Source organism: Ambystoma mexicanum, chromosome 5q (genome assembly GCF_040938575.1).
Source record: "Ambystoma mexicanum isolate Mex_15411 chromosome 5q, UKY_AmexF1_1, whole genome shotgun sequence".
NCBI lineage: Eukaryota > Metazoa > Chordata > Amphibia > Caudata > Ambystomatidae > Ambystoma > Ambystoma mexicanum.
In genome coordinates this window covers 1,107,134,645-1,107,158,818 of record NC_090933.1, presented here as the reverse complement: position 1 = coordinate 1,107,158,818, position 24,174 = coordinate 1,107,134,645, and the positions used below count along the sequence as shown (strand labels likewise).

At 43.1% G+C, this 24,174-nt stretch overlaps 1 long non-coding RNA gene across 3 annotated transcripts in view; it reads right to left on the bottom strand.

The window, feature by feature from the left end:
* Window positions 1-4,190: 4,190 nt before the first annotated feature.
* Window positions 4,191-24,174, bottom strand: part of LOC138497906 (uncharacterized) — a 575,846-nt gene continuing 555,862 nt past the window's right edge. For all 3 annotated transcript variants that reach the window (XR_011278663.1, XR_011278662.1, XR_011278661.1), the window contains 2 exons: window positions 6,611-6,672; window positions 4,191-4,999 (listed from right to left, as the gene is read on the bottom strand). This is a non-coding gene — a long non-coding RNA (uncharacterized lncRNA). The remainder of the gene's footprint in view (window positions 5,000-6,610; window positions 6,673-24,174) is intronic.

Genomic DNA, 24,174 nt, shown 5'->3' with positions numbered 1-24,174 from the left:
CTAACCGACGCGTCCTCTAAGGTATTTTGTCTACTAATTCTGGAAGAACTCCAAGTATTTATGAAAACTAATGCCACCCTTTCTAAATTTCAGACTGGTTTTCGCCAGCAAATGGGATGCACTCTTAATGCTACCATTATCGCCCATATTGAGCGGAATTCCAAGCATAATCACTCTGGGGCAGTTTACATGGCTGCTCTTGACCTGTGCTCTGCTTTCGATACTGTGGTAAGGGACCTTCTGTGGCTAAAGATGAAGGTGTTGGGCTTCCCTGGATATCTAATAGCGCTTATACATCTACTCCATATTGATACTACTTACAGAGTACGCCTTAATAAGGAAGGTATGCTAACTGGACAGATACCATCTAAAGTGGGGCTAAAGCAGGGGTGTACTCTAGCAGCCGTATTGTTCAACTTGTACACCTGTGATATTGAGGAATGTTGGTCAAACGAAGTGATTTACCCAATTCGTATAGGTCGAACCAAATTGAACTATATTGGCTTTGCGGATGATATCCTTATTTTTGACAAAACTCCTTTTGGCCTACAGCACAAACTTAATGCTTTCAGCTCTTATGCCAATGCCCATAATTTGAAAATTAACCATTCCAAATCACACATTTTGATGTTTAAAGACGGCCATAAAAAAACTTGCACCCACACATGGTTTATGGAAGATACTCGGATTGCTATAATTCAAGAATTTAAATACTTGGGGTATCCACTTTCGAATTCATTTTCAAAGTTTTGGTGGACAAATAAAATATGTGAAAAAATTAAACCCCTCATATCCCAAATGAGAGTAATAATGGGTAAATACTGTGGGTTCTCGCTTTTGCCGTTCTTCAATTTTACACCTTAAAAGTGGAACCTTCAATTCTCTACATGTTAGATATGTGTCTATATGAAATAGACGACATCTTAGACACACTTCAAGGAGGTATTTGGAAAAATGTGTTAAGGCTTCCTCCATCCGTTCCAAATGATATAGTTCGGCATGAACTTGGTATCATTCCATTGTCAGCCAAACGGAATTGGAGACTTTTGAGTAACTATGTGAAAATTCTGAATCCTCCTGCTAATTCATTGTATGAAGACTTAAATGAGCATCTTGCTTTGGGTTGCATGGAATCTTTGTCAAAATACGCTGAAAAAATTAATGATCTAATGGGTCTTCTTGGTATCCTGAAGGAGGATCTAATGTTAGGTCTTCCTAGTTGCAAACAAAAATTATACCTTTACTACTGGAGCTGCCAGGCTGATAGAATTGGGTCCTATCGATCTTACTATGAGTATGCCCAGTTCAGAAAAAAAATGGGTGAGCGACCAGGATACATAATGCAGTTTCCTTCGGCCTTGGGTCGCAACTCTTACCTAAGATTTAAACTTAATATGTTTTATACTAATGAACGTTTGTGTAAATGGGGTACTGGTGAAACTGAATTTAATAATGGCAGCTGTCTATTTTGCAAAGAAATGACCATACCTGAGACTCTTAAACACCTAGTGATCTATTGCAAATATTTTGAAGACCTGAGACATATCAGGTTTGGTGACTATATGATCACCACCTCTGTCCTGACTCGTGAAACTTTATGGAGTAGATGTATGCTGGGTGAAAGCACAAAGTTAACATTGAAATTATTATCGGTTTTAACAACCATTGACTCGAAACTGATGGAGTGCATTGAAAGATAAGATGTCTACTCAGTCTATGTATTTGATATGTGAAGGATTGGATTACTCTACTATGCGTATTTGTGTGATATCTTTTGTCAGTGTATTTTAATGCGCAAAGAAGAATGTTTTGTAAAGAATGTATTTGTAAAGGTTTTAAACCAAACACAATAAAAAAAATTAAAAAAAAGGAGAAAGAGAATCATGAAGTTTAGTGATAGATGTAGGGGTATGGTGGGAAAGAGGGAACACGGCTGAGGCTGTGCTTCCCATGATATCAACCCTCAACTTCTGGGGCTTGATTTACAATGCGTTTCCCAATGGGATTGCACCATTGTATCAGGCCCCTGGTGTCCTCACAGAATGACTCTTTTGAGAGCAATGGTGTGTCAACCTGGTCTTTACTGATTTTGCTAATGTTGCAAAGCATTTCACCATTTTGAGAAAAGTGGTGACATTTGTGAAAATAAAAAATAAAGCTGGTAGGCATGACATTCAAAAATAAAATCAAAAGATCCACTGAAATCATTGTGATATGTAAAGTACACATATCACCATATATATCTGCACTTTTTCAGAAGCTTTTAAACAATTCACAAAAAAATAGAAATGTTATAGAACTATAAGAAGGGGTTACAAAATTCAGGTGCAAGCTTATTCAAATCCAGGGGTCGAAATGGGAATTCACGGAGCAGAACCTGAAAGTAGCTCCTGGATCTCAGGATACTCCTGACCAGCTCATCTTGGCCCAGACACCATTGAAATACAGCCTCATCATTTCAATGCCTGGAACACTGCAAAACTCATTTTCAAAACTATGGAATCCATCCACAATTGCACATTCCTTGAACCTTTTTGTTATGCTGTGTTCCTCTGTCTTGTACTCTATTGCTGACGTTTTCTGTTCCATCCTTTATCTCTTGTGATGCTGCTTTACATGCCTCCATTTTTTTGTTCTCTTTAATTGCTTGTATGTTTTTTATGCCAGCTTGCAGCTGTCTCTTTTCGTTGTTGCCTATTTTTGCTGCTGCTACATCATAACTCTGCCACTCCATCCGTTACTGCATTCCTCTCTGTTACTGTCTCTATACTTTAACCGCTGGTGATCCCTTTTTTCTCTGACGGGCCCCTGCTCAATCTTTCTCTCTGCTGCGGACTTAGGCACTAAAACTTAGTAAGCAACAAATCGAACTTCCAAGGATAGAAATAATCCTGAAATAATTTCTTTAGATGGCTACAAAAAATATTTTTTTCGGCACTGGAAATAAAACAACCAGAAGTGAAGAGACTACCCCTAAACTCTAGCAGGAAAAAGTCTGCTCAAATCATCCAAGTTATTTATGCTTCTGTGGAGACAGCAAGCTGCAACGGCTGGTTTCTTTTCTCTAAGAACTGATTGCATGTGGCCAGAAGCACAGGTCCTTCAAGTTTCTGAGGCAAAGACACAACAAAAAATGATGCACCAGTGGGAATAACTCTATCCCTCTGTTCATCATCTCTCATTACCGGCCAACGACCGACCGACCAACCTGGCCCTGGCGGTTGATCCTGGTCATCCTTCTACATTCGGATGCAGTCAATACTTTGAAAATACTTATCTGTCCCGCACAGCATCTCTAACTGTCCCAGTTCATTTCAATTACATGAGTACACTAATCAGATTTGTATTTAAGTATCCATTAATTATATATTTTTTCTGTTTTTAATGGGAGATTCCCAACTTAAGTATATTCTTATCTAGCATTTGGAATTTGACATTCTTGATAATACTGCATGTTGCTTCATTGTATCAGTCCACTTACCCAGCGCTAGGATATGATATAAGTCATTTATAATGTGCCGGTACCCAAGTGTTTCTAGGAGCAATTTTTATGAACCACAGTGGCACCACCAGGAGATTGGCATACTGTGCTGCCATTTAACCCCTAAACACATGACTCCCAAGCTCGATTTAAGTTGGAAAGTTGGCAAGCTTAGAAAAATGGTACTTCACCTGGAAGCGGCATTCATTCTTGCCCTGGACCTGCATTCAACACTTAAAAGGCAGAAGAGATTGCACAATTAATTAGATAGAAAGATGAAAGGTGCATGTGGGGAACATGTGTGCATTTTAAGTGGAGCATATGAGTAGGTGGGTGCGAATTCAATCGAATGGTAGCTTCCACTTGAAAAGGTCACTTTACCATATACCTATCACCAGTTAACGTATCAATATCACACATTTAATTCTGAAGAAAGCCGGATCAGTACACCAAGCCAGGTTGGTCTCCGTGTATTGCATGTGTATTGAATGGGCATTGCTGTTCATTAGAACAGAAACACTGACCTAGCGTCAACCAGCAGGCTGTGCGACCATGGAATCAGGCGACATTTGATGCACGGCCTGGTGTTACAGGAGTGGCTGCAGCACGTTGACAGTGGACATGCACAGAGTAGAAAAAAACACTCAAACATCCAGGGAGAGACGATTGCATGACTCACACACAGCAATTTAAAGCACTACACAAAATAAACTGTGCACATGTTCATTTAATACACGTCTGGAACAGAATTGTCATGCAGAGGTTACTCAGAAATGACAGAACGTTTTCAGTCTCTGTTATCTAAAAACAGGATGTGATGAGTAGGCGGAACACTAAGTAAGGAGAAACGAGTGCACATATCAGTCACACAGATGTTCCTACAGTGACCAGGATGCACTTTGACAAAGTGACAATGGTCATTGATGGCAGCGTGACAACGGAATACCTCAATTTGCAGAAGATTGCAGGCACATCCTTGGCTAATAGCTAAACCAGGAATGGCTCGTGGGGGGTCTAAGCTGATAAAGAGGAGTTGATGTACCCCCAATGGGGTCAGGCAAACATGTAAAGGGAGATCTGCCCAACAAAGGTCAAGGACCAATTTGAACACTGGCATAAGAACCTCCCAAAGGACCCTGCTATACACCATGAGCCAAACTATTGGCATTTGCAAGAGGAGCTTGAGATGGTCTGGGGACATTTAACAAATTATGTATGGCAAAGTAGAGGAATGTTTCAATGAGTAGTAGGGCTGGGAACCTAAATAAGGCTTTATGATAATGTGTGCCTGCTCTGAAATTGCATCTCACTGGCTCAGGTGTGACTTGGCATGTGGTGCCTGATACAGAGGTGAGGGTGCAACCTTGTGAGTAAGTGGGTCATCAGATTGCGAACAGATATGCCAGGAGTTGCCAATGGTGATAGGGAGGGTGAGTGAGGTAAGTTGGTGTAGCAGGTGGTTTGCGTGTTTCTCTGTGCAACAGCTGTCTTCTCTATGTCTTCACCACTAGGGCCACTCTGCAAGACATAAAAGGAGCACAAGGTATTCATCAGCTGTGGCCTGTATTCAGTGGAGTCATGCAAGACATGGATTTAGGAGCCGAAGGCGACTATAGCATGCACTGCCAGGATCAGGGACACGAATGCCAATGTGGACTATGGATGGGCCACTCTGCAAGACATAAAAGGAGCACAAGGTATTCATCGGCTGGGGCCTGTATTCAGTGGAGTCATGCAAAACATGGATTTAGGAGCCGAAGGCGACTACATCATGCACTGCCAGGATCAGGGACACGAATGCCAATGTGAACTATGGATGGGCCCCCCTGCAAGACATAAAAGGAGCACAAGGTATTCATCAGCTGTGGCCTGTATACAGTGGAGTCATGCAAGACATGGATTTAGGAGCCGAAGGCGACTATAGCATGCATTGCAGGATCAGGGACACGAATGCCAATGTGGACTATGGATGGGCCACTCTGCAAGACATAAAAGGAGCACAAGGTATTCACCAGCTGTGGCCTGTATTCAGTGGAGTCATGCAAGACATGGATTTAGGAGCCGAAGGCGACTACAGCATGCACTGCCAGGATCAGGGACACGAATGCCAATGTGGACTATGGATGGGCCACTCGGCAAGACTGGAATTTGCACAAGGTATTCATCGGCTGGGGCTTGTATTCAGTGGAGTCATGCAAGACATGGATTTAGGAGCCGAAGGCGACTACAGCATGCACTGCCAGGATCAGGGACACGAATGCCAATGTGGACTATGGATGGGCCACTCGGCAAGACTGGAATTTGCACAAGGTATTCATCGGCTGGGGCTTGTATTCAGTGGAGTCATGCAAGCCATGGATTTAGGAGCCGAAGGCGACTATAGCATGCATTGCAGGATCAGGGACACGAATGCCAATGTGGACTATGGATGGGCCACTCGGCAAGACTGGAATTGGCACAAGGTATTCATCGGCTGGGGCTTGTATTCAGTGGAGTCATGCAAGCCATGGATTTAGGAGCCCAAGGCGACTATAGCATGGATTGCAGGGTCAGGGACAGGAATGCCAATGTGAACTATGGATGGGCCCCTCTGCAAGACATAAAAGGAGCACAAGGTATTCATCGGCTGGGGCCTGTATTCAGTGGAGTCATGCAAAACATGGATTTAGGAGCCGAAGGCGACTACATCATGCACTGCCAGGATCAGGGACACGAATGCCAATGTGAACTATGGATGGGCCCCTCTGCAAGACATAAAAGGAGCACAAGGTATTCATCAGCTGTGGCCTGTACACAGTGGAGTCATGCAAGCCATGGATTTAGGAGCCGAAGGCGACTATAGCATGCATTGTAGGATCAGGACACGAATGCCAATGTGGACTATGGATGGGCCACTCGGCAAGACTGGAATTGGCACAAGGTATTCATCGGCTGGGGCCTGTATTCAGTGGAGTCATGCAAGACATGGATTTAGGAGCCGAAGGCGACTATAGCATGGATTGCAGGATCAGGGACAGGAATGCCAATGTGGACTATGGATGGGCCACTCGGCAAGACTGGAATTTGCAGTCCGCAATGACCGAACTAGGTGTTATCAGCAGGCAAAAAGGGTAGGCTGATAGGACTCACCTCCTCCTGAAAATGCTTCACTTGTCAGACCCATCTCCCTCAAGGATACTGTTGTCAGAGGGCTGCAAGAGAAGAAAGATATTGTCACATACTTCACATGCAGCACATAGGATGAACATCAAACATGCAGAAAGTGATCGTGATGTACAGAACAGGTTACATAAGCAGCAAAGAGCCCTCTGAGCTCTAAGAGGCCACGAAGGCATGATTTCATAAACTTGGATTTGGCATGTCACAAATATTGTCTGTAACATTGGACCCTCCAAATTCGCGGCCGAAAATGTCCCTGCATAAAGCCTCATGGGGTGAACATACAACTGCAATTGAGGCCTGGGTGGATTGCACTGAATTTGAAAACAAAGAGGACTGTATATTGTCTGCAAATAAACTGAAATGACCGAACTCTGGGAAGGATCTGTTCTATTTATATATAATAAAGCCCTTCCTGATGAGTCATGCCTCCTAAAATTAGACTTCAGAAATTACATCTATATCCTCCTTTAAACTTTGGTAGATTCAGATCTGAAGACATTAGTGGGGCTCATTAGAACCTTGCTGGTATCCTGGCGGTGTACCTGCAAATGGAATTACAGTTACCAGCAATTGGTCCAATGGTATTACTGCCGTAGTATGAGTGCCGGTATGCAGCGTTAGTCCACGTTCCATGGAGTCCCACAGGACTCTGTGAGGGACTTCACTGGTGTTGCAGGTGCTGGTGTTACCAGGGCCTGTAATACCTGCGATTGTTGCCAGTGGGGTGGCAGGATTCTCTCCAGCTCTTAGCTGGAGGTAATTCCTCCACCTACCTACCGGGAACGGTATAGTTGGCTGGTGCGGAAACGTGCCGGTATACGTCAATACCGGCACATTAATTCTGCACTGGCCAACTTGTAAGGAGGCCCATGACGGGACTTACTGTAGGGAATATGAAGTCTAAGTTCCCTATTTTCTTTTCACCTGTCCCTTTTATGCACCATGTACAAGATATTCACTAAGAACTTCCGTGCCGTGTCTGCAATCGAGAGGCAACATTAAAAAATGTTTTAAAGAAAAATTGTATCAGTGAAAGTGCAATTCACATCAGAGGAAACATTTTTCTACTGCAAATACGTACACTTTCAATGCATTCGTGGACATGGCAATTTTTACCCCAATCAATATTCCACGATTACAAGACTGCACCAATGCAAATTTCCTGTAGTAATTTTCTGGACAGTAGCATCACTTAATATAGCCATCAAAGAACCTCCAACCTGTCTTTAATCCTGACAACTGAGCCAGCCTCTCCACAACAACCCATGCAAACCCGAGCGAGCTTAGGAGCTATAGCAGACTTAACATTCCGAAGGCGCACACATTTCCAAATTTCATTTGAACTAGCAATCGAATTCTGGGTGGGGGGGCATGCAAGCTACATGGGATGAAAGGGATGAAACTGAGCAAAGCATGAGGACTACATGTGCTTTTAGTGCTATGATAAAGGAAGTGATCATTTTTTATTGACATTTTCTCACTAACAGAAGTCAAGGCCCGACTCAGAAAAAATGATATCAAATCAATTATATTACAATAAAGGCATGCCACAGCTACAATTGTGAATGTTGCCATCCAGGCTCCTTGATGCATGTGGACCTTATTTGTTTTATATAAGGATAATAATAAAAATGCTAATACCAGTAATAGTTATAATAATATTGGGTGTACTGATATTCGGCTTCAGGTAAGTATTGGGTCGAATTCCAGCTGCAAATTAGGTTTTCAGCTTCAGCCTAATACTTAATTATTACTCGAAGCCGAATAGTTTCCCCTACAATATAACATTATGTTCTGCTTTGACTGCGTGCCTGGAATCATTTGGCCATGTCATAGTTATCCCTTAAATGTGATCATTAAGCAAATGCTGCTGTCACTGGTTGTGATCAAGTACAGGGAGAGCAGCTTTCTGAAAGTGCAAAGTCCCTGCCCTTCATGTGCTCGGCAGACTTTCATCTGGTGGTTTGCTGGGCAGGGGTGAGAGTTGAGATGGTTATTGAGTTAGTCGCTCGTGACTGACATGGGACAAAATTGAAAGCTCTGTATAACTGTTGTGTCGTCAGAAATATAGTCTGTGTTACTGTTTTAGGCACACACACCGAGTCTGCCCAGTACTGTAAGAACGTTATCACTATGTCCATACAGCAACAACACTGATATGAATTTTGAGGGATGGAATACTAGGTTCTCTTAATGCGGCTCTTGAATTCTTTTCAGCTGTTAAGTGAGACTTTACCGTCCCCTTTTGGGTTACAATGGGAATTTGTTAGGTGTAAGCGTTTCCTTTTAGGAGCTCAACATGGCCACCGCCTGGAGACCTTCAACATGAGAATGGTGTAATCCCAGCCTGTTGCCTTCACACACCACACACTAGGAGCCTGGCCTGGTGGCGGGGCTTATGCATAAACAGTGCTTTTCTTTGATGGCCCTTGGGGCACACACTATGATTTAAAGGCCTGCTGAGTGCTATGTTTTGGGGTGCTTCCTGTAGGCTCTCATTGGTCAAATGGACCACAAAGTAATTACAGCCTCAGAGGCTCAGCCAAAGGGAAGGCAGAGCATGCCACTCCTCCCTCCCCGTGCCGCCTTTGAGAAATCGTCATGAACTTGGTCAGATGTTTAGGGAATATTTAATTGTAGAATTGTGTAAACAGGTGAACTCTGAGGAGGCAAGCGCCTAGTCTCAGGTTTTTGGCAGCTGCTAAATGTGGGAAATGTGGTGGCAGTGCTTATTTCTTGCAAGCACTAGGGGGAGCAGGCGGTGTCCCCATTCTGTATGTGTGTGCCTTTGCACATCAGTAGCACTTCAGCAGTCAGTAGGGTGCTAATTGATCTACTCACTCCTTTTGCGTTTCAGTGCCTTGCTGGAGCCAGAAGGGTAAAGATGGGCAGGTCCAAAAAGAACATTTGAAAGTACAAGTACACATGCCCAGTCTCCTCTCACAGTGATTGCATACATCCAAACTATACATTTGGGCAAGCTTTGGTTACTTGGGCCCTGCCCAACAAGCGACATCGATGAATGCACACAAATACAACTGTGCTGTTATTGAACAATTTATTTTCTAATACTTTTTTTCCTTTATGGTTTACACAAACATCTTCCACAGACAACAAAGAAAAGAAACACAATAAGGAATTGATATGCATATTTTAAAGCATATTTTTTAATGTGCAAAGTGTTTTTCTTGTCTACAGAACTTTATTATTCGGCTCCAGCCAAATACTTGTCCAACCATTTGGTATTCGCCCAAATACCTAAATCTACTGTTCGATACACAACATATAATAATAATGTGTATGAAAAGCTTGAAGCCAGATTCTGACTGCCTCACAACATTGTAATAGTAGAGATCATTGTTAAGAAATGCAATTGTGCTCATGTTATCGACTACCGAATATTGAATGTGATGTGCTGTCTGACTCCATGTCTGAGGTGAGCACTTAACTCGTGGGCTATTCACCTCACTCTGTCACCTGATATAAGTATAATGCTAATAATAATAATATCCTCTATTTACAAAGAGCTTATAGTGCACTCCACAAGCGCCTTTGCCTCTGTGAAATGTAATAAAACTGTTGTGCTTGCCACAGTTGATCAGCTCATAATTGAAATTGACCATTTTTTATTTAAATGCACTTTGTTGACGAATTGCAAATCATCCCAACAGAACTTAAAATTGTCTCCCTATTGAAAATGTAATTTAAAAAAATAAATAAAGAAATAGGTATTTAATGTATTTATGGGACAATAACTTCACTTGTTCAGTCAAACTAGTAAATAGTCAAGTGTTTTGTTAAACAATAACCAATTTGCTATTCGTGCTTCTCCAGTTCGCATTGTGTGCAAATATAAAACCTTTCAGCTATCATTTATGAAAAGAAAATCATTTTTCACCCAGTCCCATTCCTGGCATCATTATGAAGCAGAGAAGATCCGACATGATTCTGATCACCACATTCTTGTTTGAATCCATGGCTTATTAGTTTGGGAGTAAAGATTGGAGCTCCTGGCTACACCCTGATCTACCCAGGTGGGTCAAAATCTGTAAACAGAACATTGATCAGGGTGACCGAATGTGATACACACTCTTTAAATAGTCATTCAATTCATATAACAGATGCCATTCACTATATGTGGGGTAAAATGAAATTTTATTTTTACCACATGCTTCAATGCATATACATGTTTCTATACAGAATTATAACAGGACATATATTGATGCAAGTGTAGCATCCTAACATCAATACATCAATCTCATAGTCCACGCATTTTGGCCTGGACATACATTTTAAAATGACAGAGACAGTCACTTGGAACATTTCGGGGTCATGGTGGTTCAATTATGCAAACAAAACAGAAATGTAAATCATATTACAACATTTAAAGTGTTGAGATTTAACACTGGGGGGTGAATGTCGATACAAACATGTTTTGCCCAATTTAAGAGCTGATCTAGTCTGCTGAAAAATGGATGGCCTTCATTAGGACGAGAGAAAAGAGTTACATGATGGTGTCCTGTTTCTCTCGTGTGCTTTGAATTTTCACACCGGGTTATATAAAAAACAAGCCACTTCTGAGTCTAGGGTGCAGAAGTCGGCAAAATGCCTGTCTTTCTTGCTCCCGGGGTTCCATGGGTATCAGTTGAGGTGGAATATGGAATGGTCTCCTTCTATTTACAATGTGGAGTAGATCATGCATGCCGCTGTGAATATTACTGGTCACTGGCATTTGTTGCTAAAAGTTGGGTTTAAAGTCCTCAAGTATTAAGTGTAGTCGGGTTCGCCCCTATGGCTCACTGAAAGCCTACTCCATTAGACAGTGCTTTTTACCCGGAACCTGATTTTACAAAGGCAGGTCTTGATAAAGCCGTCATGAGGATTCCTGGACCATGTTAGTCATACTAGAACATATCTGGTGATTTTATTTAGGTTGGCGGCTACATAATATACATAATTGGGAGTCATGCACCTGATCGTGCCTAGAAACACCTGTGTGCAGGCGTCTTATAAATGACTCATCATATCAGGGAGCTAGTCCAATATTTATCTAGTTGGACCAACCAATGCATCCTCTCCGTCACACTCTGGTATGCAGTTGAGAATGGACCGCAGATGGTATTGCCCACATGACACAGAGAGAGGAGCCCCACCAAAGTCACACATTTCCTGACTTTTTATTTGATGTTTTCAGGAAAGGAAAAACGGGAGGTATGCTCTAGGAAGGAGTAACGAACCCGCATCCTTCTAAAAAGTGTATCTCCCTGTTCCTAGCATTTGGAGGACTAATTCTATTACGCTGATATTTAATGTGAAAGGATGGTGAAATATACTATGATACAGAAGGCAGCTGCCAGGTCTATCTGGATAAACAGGCATAGCCTGGCTGCTGTAGGATGACAATTAATTTTGCCAGTGCGGGAGAGGCTTTCAACTCTGGGTTATTCAATTGCAATCAGAGTGGAAGCCCTCTCCTTAATGGGCAAGATTAACTACTATGCCACCAGGCCTCCAGGTCTAACCATCCCGAATCACTAATATCTCTCCTAACTACCACATCGACCAAGGTGGTGCCCCACCGGGCAGTACACCTCTCCTTCACAACAAGACAGCACCACAAAATCACATCCATCTCACAAGGGAACACCAACAATGGCAATAAGAGGCCCCTGCCAAACTCCAGCCAGCGTGCAATGACCCTTACTCCTTGAATGTATCATAATGTCAATAAACATATCTGCCCCAAGAAACACCACCTGAAGATCTCTCATCAGTGCTATATTCACAATCAGGCATGCAATGCACATGCATGGCCCGATCACTCATCACGCACCTCAGCAGATAGTGATTAGTGAGGTAGGGCTTAGTAAAGTTAATATGACTGACACCCTGCCAGACAAATTCTGGATCATCTTCAACAAGAACATCTACAGCCCACCCAGAATATGCACCTTTAGCACATCTGCTATTACTATACAACTCAAGTCTGACAATTTCTTTTTGCATCGTTTTATAACAGCCACCCAAAAGCATGCATCTAAATCGATATTCTGGACATTGTCCAAAATGTTCTCACCATGTTGGAATATGCAATCATTTAAAAACAGAAATAACTAGTTTAAAGACACCATAAACATCTACAGTCCTAATTTAATTGAAGTCTGGAGGACTTGGATTTCACCTGGCCAATCACAAAAATGAAACAGACCATCATATTAAAGATCCCCAGCCACTCTCTTGGTGAGATCATGTGCTCAACGATTTCCAGAGCGAAGGAAAAACCGTGTGCCAAGAACACAAATAACCACAAAGGGCATCATCACATGCTAGCAGAACCTTGACCAAAAACAACCAGGCAATCCTCATTCAAGCAACCTGGGATACCTACACTGCAATCCTCAATGTTCTAGAAAAACATTAGAAGGGTGGTATTGGCCTGATGGTCATCAACATCTCTAAATACTGATCAAATCAAAGTAAGGCTAAGACATAACCACTCCAACACCACCATCTGGGCCAATGGTCTTGCCTGAACCACCAATTCCCCTCAGTGAAACTTATTCATCTAAATGTATCTGGGACATTGACATATTCAACACTCAGGTCCTCAACCTTCTTTGTCCAGTTTAGCCCTTTCATCAACACTCAGGTCCTCAACCTTCTTTGTCCAGTTTAGCCCTCTCATCACCAGCTTTGCCATCACTTAATGTACCACTGGATTGGTAATAATAGCACTACTAGTATCAAATGTGACCCTGATTCCTTGATGACCTATTGTCGTACTCCGTATGTTCCACCGTAAATCTGGAAGACCACTTGGACCAGATGCCACTGAAGTAATTCAGACTTCCTTCCTGAGAGCACAGCTTGCAGGGTAATAAAACCTGTCAGGCCAAGGGCTCAGGCAAAAAGGCGGAACGCACAGCGGAGCTAGAGGGAAGAAACAAACAAGGTAAATATTACATACCGTTTGTTGATGGCAAAAACCAACCCCTCTACACCCTCCGAGACCCACAAGCTTACCTGTGTATTCCTTTTTTCCTGCGGAATACCTACTTGTGATAACACACAGGACCAGATGTGGGCGAGGGTCAGACGGCGACTTACAGAGAGTGCCAAGGTTAGTGTCGCTGGTGTCCCAAAGTCCAAAAGAAAGTGATGCAAACAGCAGAGTGTCCCAAAATCCAAAGGGGAATGATGCAAACCGCAGAGCGTCCCAAAATCCAAAGGAAAGTGATGCAAACAGCAGAGCATCCCAAAAATCCAAAGGAAAGTGATGCAAACAGCAGAGCGTCCCAAAAATCTAGAGGAAAGTGATGCAAACAGCAGAGCGTCCCAAAATCCAAAAACAAAACCAAGCTAGAATGTCACCAGGTGTAAGCGGTCCGCACTGTTCTTCCCAGTGCAGAAAAACAGGATTCAGGAAGAAAAAGACGTGGTGTTTCCTTTCTCAAACACCGGAATGCAGGGTATTTTCTTGTTCGTTCGAAGAGCGGGTAACCAGGAGCGGGTAAGGGATATAGAGTTAGGGATCAGAGAAGGAGCCGGGAGCCAGACATGAGGAGCGGAATCCCAAGACAGTCCGGTACGAATTCCGTGGTCAAGCAGGGGAGGACAGATCAGACGGGTGCCAAAACAGAATCAGAAACCAGGTAACGAGGTCAAAAAGGGTAAACAGAAGTCAGTAACCAGGTATAAAACAAGTAGGAAAAACTTCTTCCGAGAAGAGCTGCTCGCGTAACACAACGGTTTAGGAGCAACGGCTTTCTGGGGGCGTGGCTAGATATAGGAAGTAAAGAAAAAAGAGGCGTGGAACGCATGCAAAGGAAAAAGCGTTCCAAGGATTCCTGCCAAGCGCAAGACCTATTGGGAGATGTAGTATTTACCGGCGATGATGCCGGCGTTGATGTAATCACTAGGACAGGCGCCACGGGCTTCTCCCATGGGCATAAGAATGCCGTAGGAATCCGGGGGGCATGACAGAGAACAGTACAAACTCAAGGCTAACTTCAAAGTGCTAATTGACACTGAACCATTGAGGTGATGATGAATTAGAGTTTTAATTGGTGTGAAGCCGGTATCAAGACAAGCTCACCCGCACCTGGTTGTTCGGTCTGCGTACTGCTCACGTAGGTGGAAAGTTACTGATGGGTTTAGGAGCCAACCAATTGTAGGGGATCACGTAGTTGGGGGTCCTGTAGTTTGTGTAGCCAAAGGGGCGTCGTACATTTAGTGACATTCATAGTGGCCATTTTGAAGGGAGAGCTTAGTTGCCCCACCTGATATGTATCCAATTATTTCTCTCCGTTACTCCATACAGATATAACACCTATACTTAGTTACTCACTTAGAACCAAACCCGCTTCCCGATAAGTTTTAGTAGTTTGCCACGTAGGATGACGTTGGTAATGATGCAGGTCAACACGTCAGCTATGACCAATTATGGGTTTAAGAACCCAGCTTTTATATGAAATATTTGAGAGTTAGAGTATCGAGCGATTGCTGATGTTCGTTGTACTCCCTGTTTTAAAGAGTTGCATTAAAACAGACTACCTTTTGGCAAGCTATTTGTGTTGTCTGGATTATTGATGTTTGATTAAAATCTGCATCCCCATCTATCTCCAGGGTATTGCTACTCATCTTAAAGTGCTGGAAGCCTCCAGTTCACACTAATGTGAACTGTGAACACCAAATCAAGCTAGGTTCATCTGTTCAAAACTAACACAATGGGGATCATTACAATTAAAATAATGCTTTAAGAGCTGCCCTTGTCGTAGCAAGGAGAGGGTATATCTCTGAGATCAGACGACAAAATAACTGGTTATCTACCAACAACAAAATCCGGCAAAAACCGCCTCTCTCACTCACAAAGCTTTGAACAATGCTACACCTACTTATCTCACTAAGAGATTCCACAGAAGAACTTCAACTAGGCCTACTTGCTTAGTCAACACCAACTGCCTTACCACCCTTAGATTCAAACTAGCCAAGGTCAAGGGGAGTAGGTTCCTGATCAAGGCTGCCCAACTTTGGAACTCCCTACCGCCATCCCTCCGAGTGGATCAATAATTTTAGACTCAACTGTATCACTTGGCTTAAGACAACTGACCACTAAGGCTAGTCACCGTACTTCACTATAATTTTCTCAAGTTTTGCTATTCAGCATAGTGTCTTATATGCACCCTTATTCTCTGTTTATTAGAACTTGTACTGCTACATTACTGCCTTATTTCTTGCTTCTTGTCTTGTGTAACCTATTGTATCTGCTACCTCATTGCCTCATCTTATACCTGATCCTAAGCTTCAAACATTCTTGTAATCTCTGCGTCCTGATACCCTTGGGTCTGGCACATAATATAAATAAATAAACAAACAAACAAACAAACAAGGTTGGCGGTAACCTCGCAACACCATTCCTGAGATCCCGGTGCCACCGGGGCATTACAATGTAATGTCCCGGCAGCCCAGGATGTCAGCCGGTGGAAATTTAGGTCCCCATTCCCGTCGAGTGCAATAGGACTCCATGGAAATGGGGACACGGAAATGGGGACATGGAAGCACTGGCACCATTGGCACCATTGTTTGCGGTGCTGGTGCTTCCTTGAAAACCATGCCTGCAGGGGCGGTGCTGCCAGCAGGTCAGACCTGCCGGGACCACCTGCCCCTGCATACATTCTCATAGTCTAGCAGACTTGAAATGATGCCCAATGTCCTCTGATTTGGTTAAAGGATCGGCCGTATTACTTATCCCATTCAACAAATATATATATCCTGCTTGCACGTGTCATTGGAACCCATAGCGTTAGTTACCCGACGTATGAGAAAAAAATCCTCATCTTTAAGGTATTTTCCTCATTGCTAATTTAGCCATTTGCATAATTGCTGTGGTGTTTTCCCTCAGCCGTTCTCGCTGCGTTAAGAAAAAATAATATGTGCTGTGTGTTTGGGATAGTGGGTTAGGGGGATGGCTGGCAGAGTGAGGAAGTGGGGGTGGTTAGAGTGGGGTTGGGGTAAGAGCCCATAAAAAAACAAAACGCATTGAAAAAGGCCGCAGAGAAAACACGCCGGCAAATATGCAAACGGCTAAAATAGCCGCAAAGAAAACATGAGAAACCGAAATTGGGTGATGGTCTGGGAGCACAACGCCACTTCGGTTCCAGCTGACCATCAACCCAACTATGAATGGACTAAAACGGCAACAAAACAGACACCCCTCACCTTTACTTTTGACGTGGCTGGACTCGCGATTAACACCTGTATGGAAAGTGCATTGTGGGATTTACATCCAAAAGTCACCATACACTTGCATTCTCTTAATCACTGTTGTGATGAGCACACGCTACTCACATACATCTACCAAGAGCAGGAAGTCGTCATCCTAGTAATTCTAAGTCATTGGGCCTCATTACGAGTTTGGAGGTAGCCATGGTGCTAATAGCGCCATGGCTGCCTCCAAACCCGTGTCTGGGTCCGTGTAGTCGGAATGGGGACTTACCGGGTCATTCTGACCTTGGAGGACCCGGTGAGTGCCCATTCTGAAAACCATTCCCATTCGAGCCCCCATTGGGCTCAATCGGAATGGGAAAGGCGCTAATAACGGGCCCGCAAATAGCACGCCCGTTATTAGCTCCATGGTCCCTTAGCGGCTCCTGCTAAGGTCGGCTGGTTTTACCAGGACCTACTAAGGACCTCGGAATGTGGCAGTAGGGGGTTAACGGCACCGGCATCCTTACCGGTGCCGTTAACCCCCTACAGCATGTGGGATGTTCTGACCCACTAGGCTCTGCCCTGGGACATCACTGTGTGCTGCTTTCATCAGAAAGAACAGAATGGCCACCGAAAAGCCCTATGCGCACTAAAAATCTCTAAGAAGTGCGCAGGGAAACCGGAAAAATAGGCTGCCAAATCTACTTTGCCTGTGTCAGTGGTAGAACAGGAGACCACACTGCCAAAACCTGTCATTGGGATGCCCACAGCGTGAAATGGAACTACATGAAAAGGCAGTGCTTCATTGCCAGGAAAACCCAGAAGTGCTCTAAAATCCGTGTTTCCTTAGCTGTTAAAAACGCAAAATAATGGTTCCCAAACATCAAAAAAAATCCAACATCTTTGTTGGGTGTTAACCATCACCTTAATTAAGGAATCCCCATAAGCACAATGTCAGGAGAAGCACATTTCATCACAAGACAATCCACATTCAAAAAGGTGCTTGCCAGGGAAAAAATGTCAGAATATGGGCGCAGTATTGCTGCCTGCCAGTGTCAAAGCTGTCATTTACTTATACTGTCAGTTTTAAAACTTATGTCTTAAAATCAAATTGTGGAAAAGCAGAGATTTGCCATCAAAAGCAATATAGGTTGCTTCTATTCAATTTCTATGTTTTAAAAGACTGGAATTAGAGATCTGTGTGTATATTTGTTGAAAATGTAAAGTTATTTTAGAAAAGACCATTTTAAACAAAGTGTTTTAAAGTGAACTGATACTAGCCAGAGGACTTCAAAGCGCATTCCACAGTTTGCCCCAAACAAAGGTGCCTTCCCTTTTGCTCTCTGCTCAGGAACTATCATTTAGATGTTAATGAAAGGAGGAGGGGATTTTGCTCTGCTTCTCTGGGAGAGAGACAATAGGCTTCCTGGACTGAAAGGGAATGCAAATTCTGGCATCAACAGAAACCAACTGCCAGCAGGAAGAGGCCAGGAGTGTTTTGGACCCAGCAAAACCATGGAGGCGGGACCAGACAGATGTGTATCGTAAAACACTCAGAGAACTGTGAACAATTTGTAAAAATCTGTAAATTATGGGTTGTTAACATGAAAATTCTGCCCACAGTTTGAAACTACTCTGAACTCTGTGCTATGTTCAGAGACAGGACTACAGATAATTCGATTTTGTACCAATTGTGGTGATGCTAGAAGTATGAAACTGCACAGGATTATGCCCAAATGTCATGCGCATATATGTAGAAAAATGTGTACAGATCTGACACTGGGTAACCAACCAAAAGCACGAAAAACAGTCAAATTCGAACTGAAGCTCTCACTGAGCTGGGAATCGGACGGATACTTGCTCTATTAAATATGTGATGTAAATATGTATTGTTAGCAAGTTGGTGATATTGGAAATATGATTTAAGTGAAAAATAGATATACTGTCCAGAAACAAAGGGGAGGCACACCCTGGATTGTAAAATACTGCATCATCATGAAACCATGTGTTTCTTCTCAAATTAGGAGAGAGGACAGACCCTAACCAATAGGATTCCTAGAGGGTGTGCTTAGTATAATTTAGCCCACCCAGCCCTTAGGCAAATACATAAATAGAGACTGCTTGGACCTAGAGACACACACAGATTCACCCATCAACTGATTTACTGGCGAAGCGCTGTGCACGAGAAACCCAGATCCAAGACTCCAGAATTCTGAAAGCAGAAGGCCCAATTCCAAAGCTGAACCCTTCTGAGCTGGCCTTTAAAATCTTGTAACCTGATTTTACCCCAGACCTCCAAGGGGCACAACAAAAAGAACAGCCTGGCCGTGCTGTTTCCGCTTCTTGCCAAGAACTCTTGCTAGAACCCAGAGATCCAAACCAGTAGAGCAGAGTTGTAACCTGATAGCTGCAACCCAGAACCAACCCGTCAGATCCAGTCCAGAGGCCGTGCAGTGTCCAGAGTGCCGTGCTGAGTGCAGAACCGAGCACCTGAATCCTGTCCGGTGGGCTAGCAGAATTCCAGTCCAGACCCCTTTGACCAGATCCTGACGGGCCTATTCCAAACCATAGTTGTGAGTATCTATAGCATAGAATTGTCCATGGCCAGTATCTCATCCTTAGGTAATCTTATCCAAACTATTCTATCCTATCCAGAACTGCATTGTAGAATCCCTTTTGTTTTTCTGAATCTTTCCCTCATCCATATAGTCCTTTGATAATTGTAGTGATAATATCATCTTTGCGCTAATATATTTGCTGATGAAAGACAAGTGTCTCGGCGGGCAAAAGTGAGAACAGAGGCACCGCTGATCTGGTGGCTGTACTTTTGGGTATCTTGTATCTTCATAGACTCCCTAGTGTAAAGAAATTCCTGTTTGTAATTTTAAAAGTGCATCTTTCATTTGAAATCTTGACTCCTTTCTGGGAAAAAAACGACCTCTACTAAAACCTTCATCACTTCTGCATGTTAGTAACGAAATTTAAGTGGCAAATTGAAGCTAAAACCCTCAGCATTCAAACAAACCTAAAACCGCATTCCAACTCCTTGTAGTTATTCTGTAATCGCGTTTCTCGCGCGCTGAAAAGTTTGCCACAGATTTTTCATTTGGCTCAATTTCCTCACGTATAAAATAGCTATTCTTTGCAATTGACCTCAGAATTCAGTTTTATATCTGCTAGTTATTCAAGCATCATTGCTAGTGTTTACCTGAAACTATACAAAGCGGCTCCCACTAGTTTTGAATCCAATTTAGAGAATTAAATCCATTTGTCTGTGTTTTTCCCATTCATTCAAAACCACATTCAAAAGCATTTGACCTGTTTTGAAATCATTCCTGTTTCTCTCTATGCTTGCTGGGGGGAATTGGGATTGAAACTGTATTTGTTGAGTGTGTATTTCCTGAAACCTGTGTTCTCCCCTTCCATCTCTATATTGCATATTGGGTGTGATTGAGTAGTGTGCAGGGAGAAAGAGTGACATTGCATTTGACTGAACCCACACAACGTTTTATTCTGTGCTGCATGATTTTTATTATCCATACTCCTTCTGATTAAAGAGAATGTTGATTGTCAAATCACCCATTGGTGATTATTGTATAAATATTAAATAGTGTGATATGTATATTGTTCAAATCCATAAAATAAATCTTTTAACTTTGCAAAACATCCTGCTTCTTGGTTCAGTGAGATGGGGGGGATTCAAAGAGAGGGGCGTGATATAAGGGTACATCATTCAGAAATAAAAGAACTTATAGAATATATAATTACCGGTTCCAGCTGTGCATCACATGCTAGGCATTGACTTAGGTGGAGTGCTGGGTTGAAATCACTTATAAACCGTACTTGTAATGAGGCCCATTGTCGCTAAATGTGAGTGCCCACCCCATCACAGCCCCCACTGAAGGGAAATCGGAAGCCAATCCATGCAGGAGTACTTTGACACACTCAAGATATACATTAATTAAAAAAATGAACACAAGAATGTACCTGCATAGTTTGAGAGCAAGTATGTGGGTTACCAGGAAAGAGCTGCACTGCAAATAACCTGCCTCCATGTGTCACTGAGGTTACTTTGTGGTATGACTGAAAAAGGGCCCCTGAGCATACTTCCTGCCACACTGGCACTTCCATGAATAGTGCATTGCTCAACTGGTGCAACGGGCAAGAGGCGCAACCAGGCTGGGCTTCGCCTCACTCTCTCTAGCTACAGTTCAGACATGCTTTTGCTTTTCACATTACCCGGCCAAGCAACTAAGGGAATGGCACAGCAGCCCTGCCATAACTTGCCCATTTCCTGAAAGGGCCCTCTCCTCTGCTCAAAGGCACAATCACGTTTGCATCAAAATACGTAAGCATACCATGCTACATGTAGAACATATGCAGTTATTTCTCAGGATCAATTTTTGCAATTCACATTATTAAAAATGTATCTTATAACAACAGTTGTCGGCTATAAGGTTCCATCGTCAAATACTTAACGCGCTGACCACATATTTAATCATTACATGACTGTTATTTTATTCATAATCTTCGGATTGATAAAAAGAGTGCAGCCATCCCCGTTGGGCATCCGAACAACAACCTAAAGGTTGCACACAGATCGTAGCCGCAGGTGCATAATTACTTTGAATGATTCTAAAATAACAGAACTGCCAGGCTATTATGCAAGTCCATGCAAAAAAGGACGGGCATACTCGTCCTTGGCACTCAAGGGGTTAAACACCATGCATACAAATGTATGTATATACGCATCGCTTAAATAGTATGATTGCGCTATTAGCATAATATATCATATATGGAATAAGAATATCATTTGACAATGAGGGCGTCCATGAGCATTTAGAGGCAGGAAGAAGCAGGCCACGGGCCTGCATAAGATTCTGGATTTCCAAAAGTGGCTGGCAATAGACTTTGGGCCTGATATACAAAAGCGGGTTACCAAAGCACAATCCCATTGAAAAACACTTTGTAAATCAGGACCTTTATGCGTACAGTAGGGGGTGTCTTACTCCTTATAATAATTGTCTCGGGGGATAGCTCAGGGGTAACGTGCTTGCCTTGAAAGCAAGACGACAGGGAGCAACACAGGTTTGATCCCCGGGTCTGCGCTCAGAAACCTCTAGGTTATAAATAACCTATCGTATAATACACGGTCTCCTGATGCAACGGTTCCCCACGTTTTTGATACGTGGGATACATGTGTGCCTTTGCTAAAACACACCATTGCCCAGCTGGCAAGCTGTGGCAAACCAGTATTTAAAAGACAGATTTGTAATGCAAAATAGGTGGATCCATGTAAGTAGGCTTTCCTCTGAGCAGTGCACCAAATACACATAGAAATGCCATAAAAGCCTTCTATTCAACTGTTGAATGCATTTGCACCTTCTCAATGTCGCTGGGCCTAGTAAGATCGTTGTTTTTTTCTCCCCTGTTCCCCTCCCTTGCCTTGTCGCTCCCTGAAACACTTGTGTACGAGCGCGATACAAATAAAATATCAATATCATATCAATCAGCCAAGCTCTTCATGCTTTAAGTAGCGGTACAATCTGAGCTGGAATTCTACTTGGAGAGCTGCTGGTCACGCTCTGTGCTGGTGCAGGCAGGTGTTAGTGTGATGCTGCAACTAAAATGTAATACGCGATAGCAGTACAAGAGCAATGTCGCATTTTTGGTATAGGTTAGAGATGATGTGCACAGGATAATGTACACCCTTTTGCAGTTCAGAGCACTTTGGAAGTCACCGAGAAGTTCTGTTGTAGGGTGGCAAGTGACTTGCAGCACACTCATAACAAACGGCGTTAAGCACCTGTTCCAATGGCTGGAATGTGTGGTAAACGTCCGGTGGCCCCGAGCAAAGCGAGGGCATTTAACGAGGCCCCAGGGACGTTACCATCCATTCCAGCCCTTGCTAAAGGTGCTTAACGCTATTAGCACCCATTCCAGGGGCAGGGACGGGGCTAGCAGGAAAGTATTTTTTTTCCGTGAAGGGGGCGCCTCACTGTGTCCGGTTCAGGGAAAGAAAATACTATACAAAGGTGGCATCAATGGCATCAGAAAGCGGGGCTCCGTATGCAGTCCTTCTTCCCTTTCCATGGCGGCCAAACAGAGCAAGGAAAGAAGCTGCATGAGCTGCAGTGGCGGCTGCTGCTGCCTCAGCAGCACACACGTAAGTGGGGTGTGGGGGCCAACATGACTGCTCGGTGGGGGAAGATTGCGTACTGCGGAGCCAATGATCAGGTATCACACTGCTTTTCTAGCCTATTGATTGGCGGGCTCCCACCCACAGAGTGCTAACTGTAAAGTACAGTATTTTATTTTATACCATCTAATAAATACATGGCCAAATGATCCTTCCCTTTTATACTTGATCTCTTGCTCTCTCTGATGAGTTATTCCCGCTGTTGAAACTGACCCGAACGCATTCAACATTTATTCACAATTAACATCTCTGGAGGATTTCTTGCATCAGAGAAAGCAGCCTGATGCATGCAGCTTTTTGGCACATTAGAAATAAATAAAAAAATAAAGAGATCAAGAATTAAAGGATTCAACCATGCATTATAAGGAATAAAATACACCCACTGTACATAAAATGAGATTTCAGGTAACTTCAGCCTCATTCCTCTATTTAGTAGACGCTGTCCCTCCAATGTGTGCTATGGGATACTTTATTCTAAATGTAAATGTGTATTCAAACTATGTACTTCTTAAGATAAAATGCGTTCATAGATGCATATCCTCTTTTTGCACGAGAACTCACTTTCCATTTTATTTGTGAACGGAGGATAGCACGGGGGCAACGCACTGGTCTTGGAAGCAAGACCACACAGAGCAGCAGAGGTTCAAATCCCAGATCCACGCTTAGAAACCAAATTCATGTACGGTATTAGGTGTGTTATAAAAAAATAATTAAATAAAATAAGAAAGGCTTTCATACGCACATCATAGGCAGGACTTTGATGGTATCTTCCACTTGCTAAAATCAAGTGTGTGTGTTCCAGTATATGAATAAACAAACACTATGAAAGGAAAAAACAGGACACTTGGGAGCAAGACGACACGGAGCACCACAGGTTTGATCCGCGCTTAGAAACATCTGGGTATTAAGCGCGTTATAATGACCTATCATATCATACCTTGCCACAGTGCTTCATCACTATGGTATTTATTTATTGGGTTTTTATAATGCGCCTATACACAATGTGTTTCAAGGCGCAACCAGTCGGGTGGGGGCAGGGATGACAAAAAGAAAGGACCCTACTAGGCCTTGTGACATTTGGATCGTGCAACTGCAATGATAGAAGTGCAGGAGAGGGGGCGAGTTC